The following is a 12,104-nucleotide window of genomic DNA, read 5'->3' as shown; positions in this document are numbered from 1 at the left end:
CAAAAAAAAAGACATACAAGGTTGGACTTCCTGCGGAGCAATCAGGCTTCCCAACAGTGATGTTTCCTGCTCCCTCCAGTATTTTTAATAAAATGAACAACTCTGACAGCAGCTGAGACATGACTGATGTCTGCAGACCTGAAACTTACTGCTAAATAAATTAAAGTGGTGGTCTGAAGAGGTTTAAGATTTAAACTAACATTTACAATGTGATCAAGTTTCTGCTTAATTTTCTGTAAAAACTCACGTTAGGAGGCTGTAAATAAAATGTGTAAAAATGTGTTTGTTTACTGTTTGATGGTAAACTCCTGGAGTGATGACTCTGATGAGAGACCTCAGTTAGAGCAGGAAGTACCACGGTTGAAAGAAGACAAATGTGACTCGATGAGACAGAAGAAGATGTCATGGATGTTTTCTGTCCCATCAGAACACAGATCACAGATAAGAGGCCCCGAGCTTCTCTGGTGTTTATCCACTGATGTGAAAAGCTCTACATCACCAGATGGAGGCAATCACACTTCATCAGTTACAGCTGCTCTTCTTTTTCTTTTTCTTTTTTACAGAACTCTGAATCAATATACTTCATTATACCTTGAAATAAAATTATATTTTATTATTTTCTTAAAATTAAAAATAGATCTACTCTCTTTAATTTTTTTAGACTGACTGGTCCACAGATTTTTTTCTATAAATAGAAATACAATGAACCATTTGTTTAGTTCTGACTTTGGCTTTTTTTTAAATCACTGATCCTTTCAAATTATAAATGCTGTCTCTTTTAATAAATATTTTTTGCAAATGCATTGGTAACATAATGTTATGTATTTTAAACATAACTTGCAGAATATAATAGTCCAAGTCGTGAAATGTCATTAATTTTAAGTTACAGAACAATGGATTTGTTGGATCTCTGTAGCGTTTTCCACTTATAATTCTAACAGCTCTTTTTTGCAGAATAAAAATAGAATTTGTATATGATTTACAGGCATTCCCCCAAACTTCTACACAATAGGCCAAATAGGGAACGATGAGTGAATTATACAAAAATATCAGCAATGCTTAATCATTTAATGAGTCTTTCACTTTATATAATAATGCAATTACCCTTGATATTTTTATCTTTAAATTATTGATATGTGAGAGTAACACCCAGGAATTTGACCTGTCACACGCTTAATTACAACCCCATCGACATCAGTCAACACATCTGTAGGAATCTCTCTATAACTAAATATCATCTAGTTAGTTTTTTCCAACATTCATTGATAATTTATTTACATTCAACAATGTTTTTATTTTACTCAAATCATTTTTAACTACCTCCAACACAATTGTCAAATTTTCACCAGAATAGAAAAAAGTGGTGTCATCTGCAAAGAGAAAACTTTGAAGATGTCTAGGTACGTGAATTAGATCATTGATGTGTAAAATAAAAAGTTTGGTCCAATAACTGACCCCTGGGGCACTCCACAGTTTATATAATGTAAGTCAGATCTGACATTGTTAATCTCTACAAACTGTTTTCTAAATATCTGGAGACCCATTCGTGCACAAGACCTCTAAAACCATATTTACTTATCTAGCAGTATATTGTGATCAGTGGTATCAAAAGCTTTTTTTAAGTCTACAAATATATTTACAAAATAATGTTTTTTGTCTAAACCAGCAGATATTTCTTCAAGGCCATTGAAGTGGAATGATTTTTACGAAACCCATACTGATTACCAGTGGCGGCTCATGGAGTTTCCACCGGGGGGGCTATAATTCCAAAATAGAATGTGCTGAAACACCTTTCTGACTCTGCAGAAGTCATCAGGGTTGTGATGGCTATTTGATCTGTGACATCACTAAAATAAAGTATTTTGTGGATAAAAAAAGGGTTTGAGAATAAAACCTAAATAAATTAAATACAAATAAAATGTATTATTATAGATGCAAGAATGTCTTGATGTATTTTATCCTCAAAGTATCCATGGAGAAAACTGGGTCACAGTTTTTACCGAACTTATAAAAAGAGACATGAGTTTGACAGCAAGGGGGTGTGGCAGTTGAAGCAGGTGAAGAGACGCAGCAGGACGGGTGGAGCTCCAGAGTTTGTCCAGGATAGATCTCTCTTCCTTGTATGCAATAGATTAAATTAAGTTATTTCAGAGAATCTTTATTTTCCTACGTAAAGTCAAATCAGTGAGACGATTCAGTTTGTTTGGTGTTAATTTTCATGAAGGAGTGTGTGAGTGGCGGATTATTTAGAAGTTTTGGTCGGAACAGCTGATTTGTTTATTATATACAGCGTGCTCCACTCTCCTGCACTTCTGAGCAGACATGTCCGAGCGAGTTTTATTTGACTGATGTTTACAAATTGCTCTTTAACATAATCATATTTCTAACCTTTGAAAAATAATTTAAAGAACTCTCTTGTGTGTAAAAACCGGATTCCAAAAAAGTTGGGACACTAAACAAATCATGAATAAAAACTGAATGCAATGATGTGGAGGTGCCAACATCTAATATTTTATTCAGAATAGAACACAAATCACAGATCAAAAGTTTCAACTGAGAGAATGTATCATTTTAAGTGAAAAATCTGTTGTTTCCAAATTTCAAGGCGTCAACAAATCCCAAAAAAGTTTGGACAAGTCCATTTTTACCACTGTGTGGCATCCCCCTTCTTCTTACAACACAACAGACGTCTGGGGATGGAGGAGACCAGTTTCTCAAGTTTAGAAATAGGAATGCTCTCCCATTCATGTCTAATACAGGCCTCTAACTGTTCAATCGTCTTGGGTTTTCTTCGTCGCACCTTCCTCTTTATGATGCGCCAAATGTTCTCTATAGATGAAAGATCTGGACTGCAGTCTGGCCATTTCAGTGCCCGGATCCTTTTCCTACGTAGCCATGATGTTGTGATTGCTGCAGAATGTGGTCTGGCATTATCGTGTTGAAAAATGCAGGGTTTTACCTGAAAGAGATGACGTCTAGATGGGAGCATATGTTGTTCTAGAACCTGAACATAGTTCTCTGCATTAAAGGTGCCTTTCCAGACATGCAAGCTGCCCATGCCACAAGCGCTCATGTAACCCCATACCATCAGTGATGCAGGCTTCAGAACGGAGAGTTGATAACAACTTGGGCTATCCTTGTCCTCTCTGGTCTAGATGACATGGCGTCCCAGTGTTCCATAAAGAACTTCAAATCGTGACTCATCTGACCACAGAACAGTCTCCCATTTTGCCACACTCCATTTTAAATGACCCCTGGCCCAGTGCAAACGTCTGAGCTTGTGGAGCTTGCTTAGAAATGGCTTCCTCTTTGCACTGTAGAGTTTCAGCTGGCAACGGCAGATGGCACGGTGGATTGTGTTCACTGACAATGCTTTCTGGAAGTATTCCTGAGCCCATTCTGTTATTTCCTTGACAGTGGCATTCCTGCTTGAGGTGCAGTGACGTTTAAGGGCCCGAAGATCACGAGCATACAGTAGAGTTTTACGGCCATGACCCTTACGCACAGCGATTGTTCCAGATTCTCTGAATCTTTTGATGATGTTATGCACGGTTGATGATGATAACTTAAAAGTCTTTGCTATTTTACGCTGAGTAACACCATTTTGGAATTGCTGCACTTTCTGCGCAACAATGGTGGAATTGGTGATCCTCTTACCATCTTGGCTTCTGAGAGACACTGACACTCTGAGAAGCTCTTTTTATACGCAATCATGTTGTCAATTGACCTAAGTAGTGTTAATTGGTCTTCCAGCTGTTAATTATATCCTCAATTTCCTTTTTCCTTCCACTTATTGCTACTTGTCCCAACTTTTTTGGATTTGTTGACACTGTGAAATTTTGAATCAACATATTTTTCCTTTAAAATGTTACATTTACTCAGATTAAACTTTTGATCTGTCATCTATGTTATATTACGAATAAAATATTGACATTTGCCATCTCCACATCATTGCATTCAGTTTTTATTCACAATTTGTTTAGTGTCCCAACTTTTTTGGAATCTGGTTTGTATAAGCTCCGTTTAGACGGGTTTGTTTTCAATGAGAAGACTGCACGAGGTGCCGCTGCGATGAGCCCAGATTCTGACGAGTGCACGATTTGTTTTTATGCAGATTAAACCGCATTCAGTTCAACGCTCATCTTCTGGTCATCATAAAACACAACGCAGAGTGAACTATAAGAAAAATTAAAGCTGCAAGCAGCATTGAAGGCCCTCGCATCAAAGCGGCGCTTCGGCCTTACGGCAACTGCAGGAGCTCCAGCGACTCAGCCCAGTCGCCATTGCGAATGCTGTCGCGCCCGTCCCGCGCTCGTTCACCAGGGTGCGCATTCGCCGAATCTTCCACATCACCTACGACTGCGGGAGCTCCAACAACGCCTCCCAGTTGCCATCGTGAACGCTCTCGTGCCATTCTCGGACACATCCACCAGGGTTCAGATATGCCGAAACTTTGCAATCACCTTCCGCCCGTATCAGTATGAGTCCAGTTGAAAGCCTTACAAGTTTGGCTAAAATCCGACCTTCCAGACGGGAGTTATTGTCACTCCTGTTTTCTCGTGAATGTAAAGGACTTCCTTTAGGCTTTTCAGCATGTCATAATAATAATAGTAATAATTTGCTGAGATACAACTGATTAAATAATCTAGGGGGCGCACTGGAGTCATATGTTAAATCACAATATCAATGTGTCTAGACGTGGTCACTATGCACAAAAAAATCTGGTTCCGATCGGATGATGTATCACTGAGATATAATTGTTGGAATAATCTAGGGGGTGCAATGAAGTCAAATATTAAAGAACAATACCAATGTGTCTAAGTGCTTACTGATCATGCACAATAAATCTGGTACATATTGGATGATATTTGACTGAGATATAACTGTTGGAATTATCTAGGGGGCACACTTGGGTCATATGTTAAACCACAAAATCAATGTGTCTAGATGTGCTCACTGATTATGCACCAAAAATCTGGTTCAGATCGAATGATGTATCACTGAGAGCTAACTCTTGGATTAATGTAGGGGGCGCACTGGAGTCAAAAGTTAAACAACAATATCAATGTGTCTGTAAGTGTTCACTAATGACTTACCACAAATCTGGTGCAGATCATATAGTATATCATTGAGATATCATTGAGATTTAACAGTTGGAATAATCTAGGGGGCGCACTTGAGTAAGTAAGTAAGTAAACTTTATTTATATAGCACTTATCATAGATACAATCACAAAGTGCTGTACAACAATAAAGAAATAAAAGCTTAAAATAAAATAAAATAATAACAACTCATTAATAAAAACAGTAAAAACAGCTGGTAAAAACAGTAAAACATTTAACTAAAAGCTTGTCGAAATAAAAATGTCTTAAGTTGCATTTTAAAAGAATCAACAGAGACGTTCACACGAGTCAGTGTTAAAGAACAACTCCGATGTGTCTAGATGTGCTCACTGATTATGCACAAAAAATATGGTTCAGATCGAATGATGTATCACTGAGATATAACTGTTGGAATAATCTAGGGGGCGCACTGGAGTCAAAAGTTAAACAACAATACCAATGTGTCTAGAAGTGCTCACTAATGACGTACCACAAATCTGGTTCAGATCAGATAATATCTCATTGAGATCTAACAGTTGGAATAATCTAGGGGGTGCACTTGAGTCAAATGTTGAACAACAATACCACTGTGTCTAGAAATGCTCATAGATGATGCACTAAAAATCTGGTACTGATCATATGTGTCAATGAGATATAACAGTTGGAATAATCTAGGGGGCACACTAGAGTCATATATTAAACCACAATATGAATGTGTCTAGAGGTGCTCACTGATCATGCATATTAAATCTGATGCAGATCGGATGATGTATCACTGAGATATAACTTTAGTAATAATCTAGGGGGCACTGTGCAGGCTATTGGCCGCTTATCATGACACCTGTTCAAGGGGCAGATAATGATCGATCATAGTGATTTTGGTGCACCTCGGCTTAAATCTGTGCAATTTAGAGCCAAACGTATTGCAACAGTGTCACTTCTTAATTTGCCACGCCCACATCCTCCAGCAAAAACGGTTTGCGCTTTAAATGAAGTCAGACCATATTATCTGTCTTCTAACACAGGATCATCCTGATTAGGTCAATGGTGTCAGAGGGAGCATTCCCAGTTAGAAAAGAGAATTCCTGTTCTGAGGGGGCGGGGCTTTGATGACGTCAAAATATGACCACAATGGATCGTTGGTCATCCAACACGGATGAGTCATGCCAAGTTTCGTGCATTTCGATCTTTCAATGTGAAAGTTATAGTGTTTGGAAATTTATTGTGTGAAAGAAAACTTTGAGGCCTGGCCATGCCCCATTAACATATATGAAAACGCAAGCTTTAGATAACCGTTACTCTCTAATGTCTTAAGGGCATAGCAACCAACTTTTAGGGCATTCCTTCAAAATTCCTAGGAGGAGTTCGTTAAAATTTGCAATTAGAAATGCCCAAAAATGACACTTTGACCCAAAATGGCTGACTTCCTGTTGATTTTGGACCTGGGCTCCAAGAGACTTTTTCATAGGTCCAGAGAAGATTCAGATGTTCACCGAGTTTCAGAATTATCGGTCCAAAAATGGCTTGGGGCTAAAGTTTTAAAATATTCTAGGGGGCGCTGTGGAGGCTATTGGCCACTTATCATGGCTTTCTGTTCAAGGGGTGGATAATGATCGATCATACTGATTTTTTTGTGCACCTTGGTTTTAAACTGTGGAATTTAGAGGCAAACGTATGGCGACAGCGTTACATCTTACTCTGCCACGCCGCGCTGCCCACATGCTCCATCCAAAACTGTCAGTGTTGGAAAGCAAGTTACACCAACATGTCTTCGGTCACTGGACACACTATCATGCTTTTTTGTGTGTGTGTGTGTGTGTTCATGTCATATTTTTACTTATTCATTTATTTTTTTTAATTTTTAAATTTTTTAAATTTTATTTTTTTTAGAATTCGCTTTGGGTTTGTTCCAGATGTAATGGACACGGGGATGAAAAACAAAGAAGATAACAAAGCAGAAAACTGAGAGAAGGGTTAAAATGTAAAGAAGGAGATAGGAATAGAGGAGAGAGAGAGGGATAAAGAGAACGTAAATCAACATCATTGAAGTCTGACTCAAGACCTGCGGAAAAAAAAAAGAAGACAAAACCGAGAAACCACAACAACAAACAACTTACATAATGATACTTATAACATCATTAGAAAGTATTTTATACAGTACATGGTAATACAAGATATATTTAGTGGCCACCACAACCCAACTGAGTGTGTATCTGATAAACACCTGAATCTAAACACCTGTGTGAGCATGATGTCACTATAAGGTTTCTCATAAAAATGTTCAATAGTGGATGTGGGGACCCATAAACCCGTCCCCACAGGACACGAAGGTAACACAGGGAATACCGGAACCACAGACACACAGCGGCCCCCAAGCCCAGAACTCCAGGAGTCTCCCAACAGGGACACCCGCACCCCCCAGAGAGAGAAGCAAAGGGAAGCCCTGGGTGATCCTCAGCAGCCACAATGCAGAAACCCCAGGAGGCTGTAGCGACAAGTCCACAGGCCCCGCCGGCAACCCGCCCCTCCAGAGTGGATCCGGCCATGGACACCAAGCCCCGAGTCCCGAGGTCATACCACCCCCCAACAGAGGCCTGACAGAGCCAGGGCACCCAGGCCCCCGCAGGCAGCCACCAGGGCGGGCCCGCACACACCCCACCACCCAGCCCCAGTTGCTGAGAGCCGCCAATGCACCGGTGGCAGGGGGGCCCACCACCGGGGGGGGAGCATGACACACCAAATGGGGGGACACACTATCATGCTGATTTCACCAGGGTGCGCATTTGCCAAATCTTCGACATCACCTGCGACCGCGGGAGCTCCAGCAACACCTCCCAGTTGCAATCGTGAACACTCTCATTCTATTCCCGCATACATCCACCAGGGTGCGCATATGTCGAATTTTCAAAATCACCTTCTGCCCATATCAGTACGAGTCCAGCTGCAAGCCTTATAAGTTTGTCTGAAATCCGACCTTCCAGACAGGAGTTATTTTGACTTCCTGTTTTGTGGCAAATGTTTGACGAGCACGTCCTTTATGCTTTTCAACATGTCATGTCAATAATGCAGGGGCCGCACTTGAGTCAAATGTTAAAGAACAATACCAATGCGTTTCCAAGTGCTCACTGATGTCTCACAAAAAATCTGGTGCAGATCGGTTGATGTATCATTGAGATATAACTGACGGAATAATGTAAGGGGCGCACTGGAGTGAAATTTAAAGAACAATACCAATGTGTACATAAGTGCTCACTTATGACCCATATAAGTGCTCACTTATGACGCAAATTAAATGTGGCGCATGTCGGATGATGTTTCCATGAGATACAACTGTTAGAAAAATCTAGGGGGAGCACTTGAGTGAAATGTTAAACACCAATACCATTGTGTGTAGAAGAGCTCCCTGATCACGCACAAGAAATCTGGGACATGTCAGATGATATATAACTGTTGGAATAATCTAGGGGGCGCCCTTGAGTTATATGTTAAACCATAATATCAATGTGTTCAGAAGTGCTCACTGATAAAGCACCAAAAATCAGGTTCAAATCGAATGATGTATCACTGAGATATAACTGTTGGAATAATCTAGAGAGCGCACTGGAGTCAATTGTTAAACCACAAAACCAATGTGTGTTCCAAGTTCTCACTGATGACACAGTAAATCTGGTACAGATCAGATGATTTATCACTGAGATATGACTGTTGGAATAATCTAGGGGGAGCACTTGAGTCATATGTTAAACCACAATATCATTGTGTGTCAAAGTGCTCACTGATGATGCACAATAAATCTGGTGCAGATTGTATGATTTATCACTGACTATAACTAGGAATAATGTAGGGAGCTCTCTGGAGGGTATTGGCCACTTATCATGGACACCTGTTGAAGGGGTGGATAATGATCAATCATAGTGATTTTGGTACACCTCGGCTCAAATCTGTGCAATTTAGAGCCAAATGTATTGCAACAGCGTCACTTCTTAATTCGCCATGTCTCCATGCCCACATCCTCCAGCAAAAACGGTTTGTGGTTTAAAGCAAGTCAGACCAACTTGTTAAATGTCTTCTAACACAGGAGCATCCTGATTAGGTCAAGGGTGTCAGAGAGGGAGCTTTCCAAGTAAAAAAAGTGACTTCCTGTTTTGAGTGGGCGGGGGTTTGATGACCTCAGGATTTGACAAGAGAGGATTGTCGGGCATCCAACAGGGATGAGTCATGTCAAGTTTTTTGCAATTCGGTCTTCTAATGTGAAAGTTCTAGCGTTTGAAAATTTAGGGCGTGAAGCGTAAATTTGATGTCTGGCCACGCCCCTTAAACATATAAGAAAACGCAAGCTTTTGATAACTTTTACTCCCTATTGTGTTAAGGACATATGACCCAAGTTTGAAGACAATTCTTCAAAATTCCTAGGAGGAGTTCGTTAAAATTTGTCATGCATGAAAACTGAAAAACGCCCAAAAACAATAATTTGACTCAAAATGGCCGACTTCCTGTTGAGTTTGGAGCAGGGCTCCAAGAGACTTTTTCATATATCCTGAGAAGCTACAGATGTTCACCGAGTTTCAGAATTATCGGTCATTAATTGGCTTGGGGCTGAAGTTTTAAAAAAATTCTAGGGGGCGCTGTGGAGGCTATTGGCCACATATCATGGATTCCTGTTCAAGGGGTGGATAATGATCGATCATACTGATTTTGGTGCACCTTGGCTCAAATCTGTGGAATTTAGAGCCAAACGTATGGCGACAGCGTTACGTCTTACTTCCCCACGCCGTGCTGCCCACATGCTCCACCCAGAACTGTCTGTGTTGGAAAGCAAATTACACCAACATGTCTTCGGTCACCAGACACACTATCATGCTGATTACGTCACAGGGGTCAGATAGGGACTGTTCAACGTAAAACTTTACACTTCCTGTTTTCAGGGGGCGTGGCTTAAGTGATGTCATTATTTGACCATTCAGTCTTGCAGGGGACTGGCTGTGGATCAATCACTGAAGGTTTGATGTTTCAGACCGTTTTCTTGTAGGAGCTATTAGCGTTTCGTTTTTCATGGTGAGATGTCAAACTTTGAGGTCTGGCCCCGCCCCTTCAGCATGCTATGAAACGCACCATTTAGGTAACTTTTCGTTCCCCATGCCTTTTGACCAAAAGGACCAAGTTTGAAATCGATTGCACAAAATCCCTAGGAGGAGTTCGTTCAAATGCGGAGGCTGTAAACCAGCCAAAACGTGTGAAAATTGGGATGGCATTCCAAAATGGCCGCCTTCCTGTTTCTCGTACAACGTTGGTGCCAGAGGATTTTCTGTGCATCTTGGGGATTTGGACAAGTGTACCAAATTGCATGCTTCAATGAAAAACTAAGGTTAATGTGGAGGGTATTTTGAAAATTTTAAGGTGGCGCTCTTGAGCTGTTTCTGTTGCAATTTTTGCGACGCCCTTAAAATACGTAATTTTACACTAGTCTTGATGCGTCCGCCAAATTTGTTTAGTTTTGGGATATGTTAAGGCCCACAAAAGGCCAATTCATTTGATGGAAAAATTGCTCGGGCCTAATGAACTGAGCGATTTCAATAGGCCTTTGCAGCGCTTCGCTGCTCGGGCCTAAATATATGCGAATGGGTCAATTACCGGATGAATTATTGATTTCACTAATCTCATGTCCATATCTAAATTATCAGTTGATCCCTTATTTGTAAAGGCTTTGACAGTATAAATTACTTCTTCTCTTTCTATTTCATAAAGAAACATGCTATTGAGATTTTTCTTAATATTTTTGTAATCTAACTTCGTTTTGGGGATATTCGCTGCAAGGCTTGGACCTACATTTACAAAAAAATGATTGAATTCTACTATTTTCTTTTTATCTGAAATTTCAGAACTATCTTTAACAAAATACAAAGTAATTTGGAAAACACGTTACTCTGTTATAACAAAAAAGGTTGAATCATGTCATGACTGAGAAAACAAACTTTGTGTTACTCTGTTATCATTTTTTGTCATGTTGTTTATTATACCCCACTGAGCCTTCGTGCTTTTTCTATTTTTTCTCTGACTGTAATAGTCTTTTTTTACGTTTTCTTAAAATCCATACTAACTTGTTTTTATATTTTTTCTATTTCTCTTCAGCTTCTATTTTGATTTATTCTTCCCTTGTGGAGGCTAAAAACACAACTTTACAAAGTTAATGTTAATGTTAATCAGATAAAACACCCAGCTCAACCTACTCTTCCACTTCATGGTTCCATTTTACTTCAAACTCAGGTTTTCTACCTGAGGCCTGGGTTCTGAGGATTCTGTTCAGTATTCATTCATTCAACCTTTATTTCTGCACGTTAGTCTCATTGAGCCTCAAGGACTCATTTACAAGAGAGACCTGATTTTAACAAAGAATGATGACAACATTAGACAATCATAAAAGAAAGCATAGAGTAGTCCCTCGCTACTTCGCAGGTTGTTTTGTGCAGACTCGTTCTATCACGGTTTTTCAAAGTACGATTGGACATGACACACAAATGGCTGATGAATGGATGAGCTGCATGATCAACATGGAATTTTTATTTAAAATAAATTATTTTCAATTATTTAGCACCTGCTGCACAGGTGCACAAGTCTGTGTGCGGCCCACAGTGTAAGATGCATCAGGGATGATCTGATGTACATTACCTATGTAGATTGTGAAGAGGGTGGGTCCTAAGACAGCCTTTTGGTACACCGTTGTATCAATATATCTTGTATCTTGATAGTATCTTGGATGTTTCTAGGACTGCACTCTCCTGTGCAGAGATCTCTGAGGTTGTTCCTGAGATCTGTTAGAGTCACTCTTTCAGTTTGTGGGTATCACAGCACCAAGCGTTCCAATAACTTCTGGGACTGATGATACCTTGACTCTCCACAACTTCTGTTTTTCCTCTTTCAGGCCTTGGTATTTCTCCAGATTCTCATGCTCCTGATGTTACAGTTACTTGGGACATGCTACATGCTCTGGATTGTTCTGTTGTT

This window comes from Nematolebias whitei, chromosome 15, assembly GCF_014905685.2.
Source record: "Nematolebias whitei isolate Nwh7 chromosome 15, NemWhi1, whole genome shotgun sequence".
NCBI lineage: Eukaryota > Metazoa > Chordata > Actinopteri > Cyprinodontiformes > Rivulidae > Nematolebias > Nematolebias whitei.
This window is presented reverse-complemented; position numbering follows the sequence as displayed.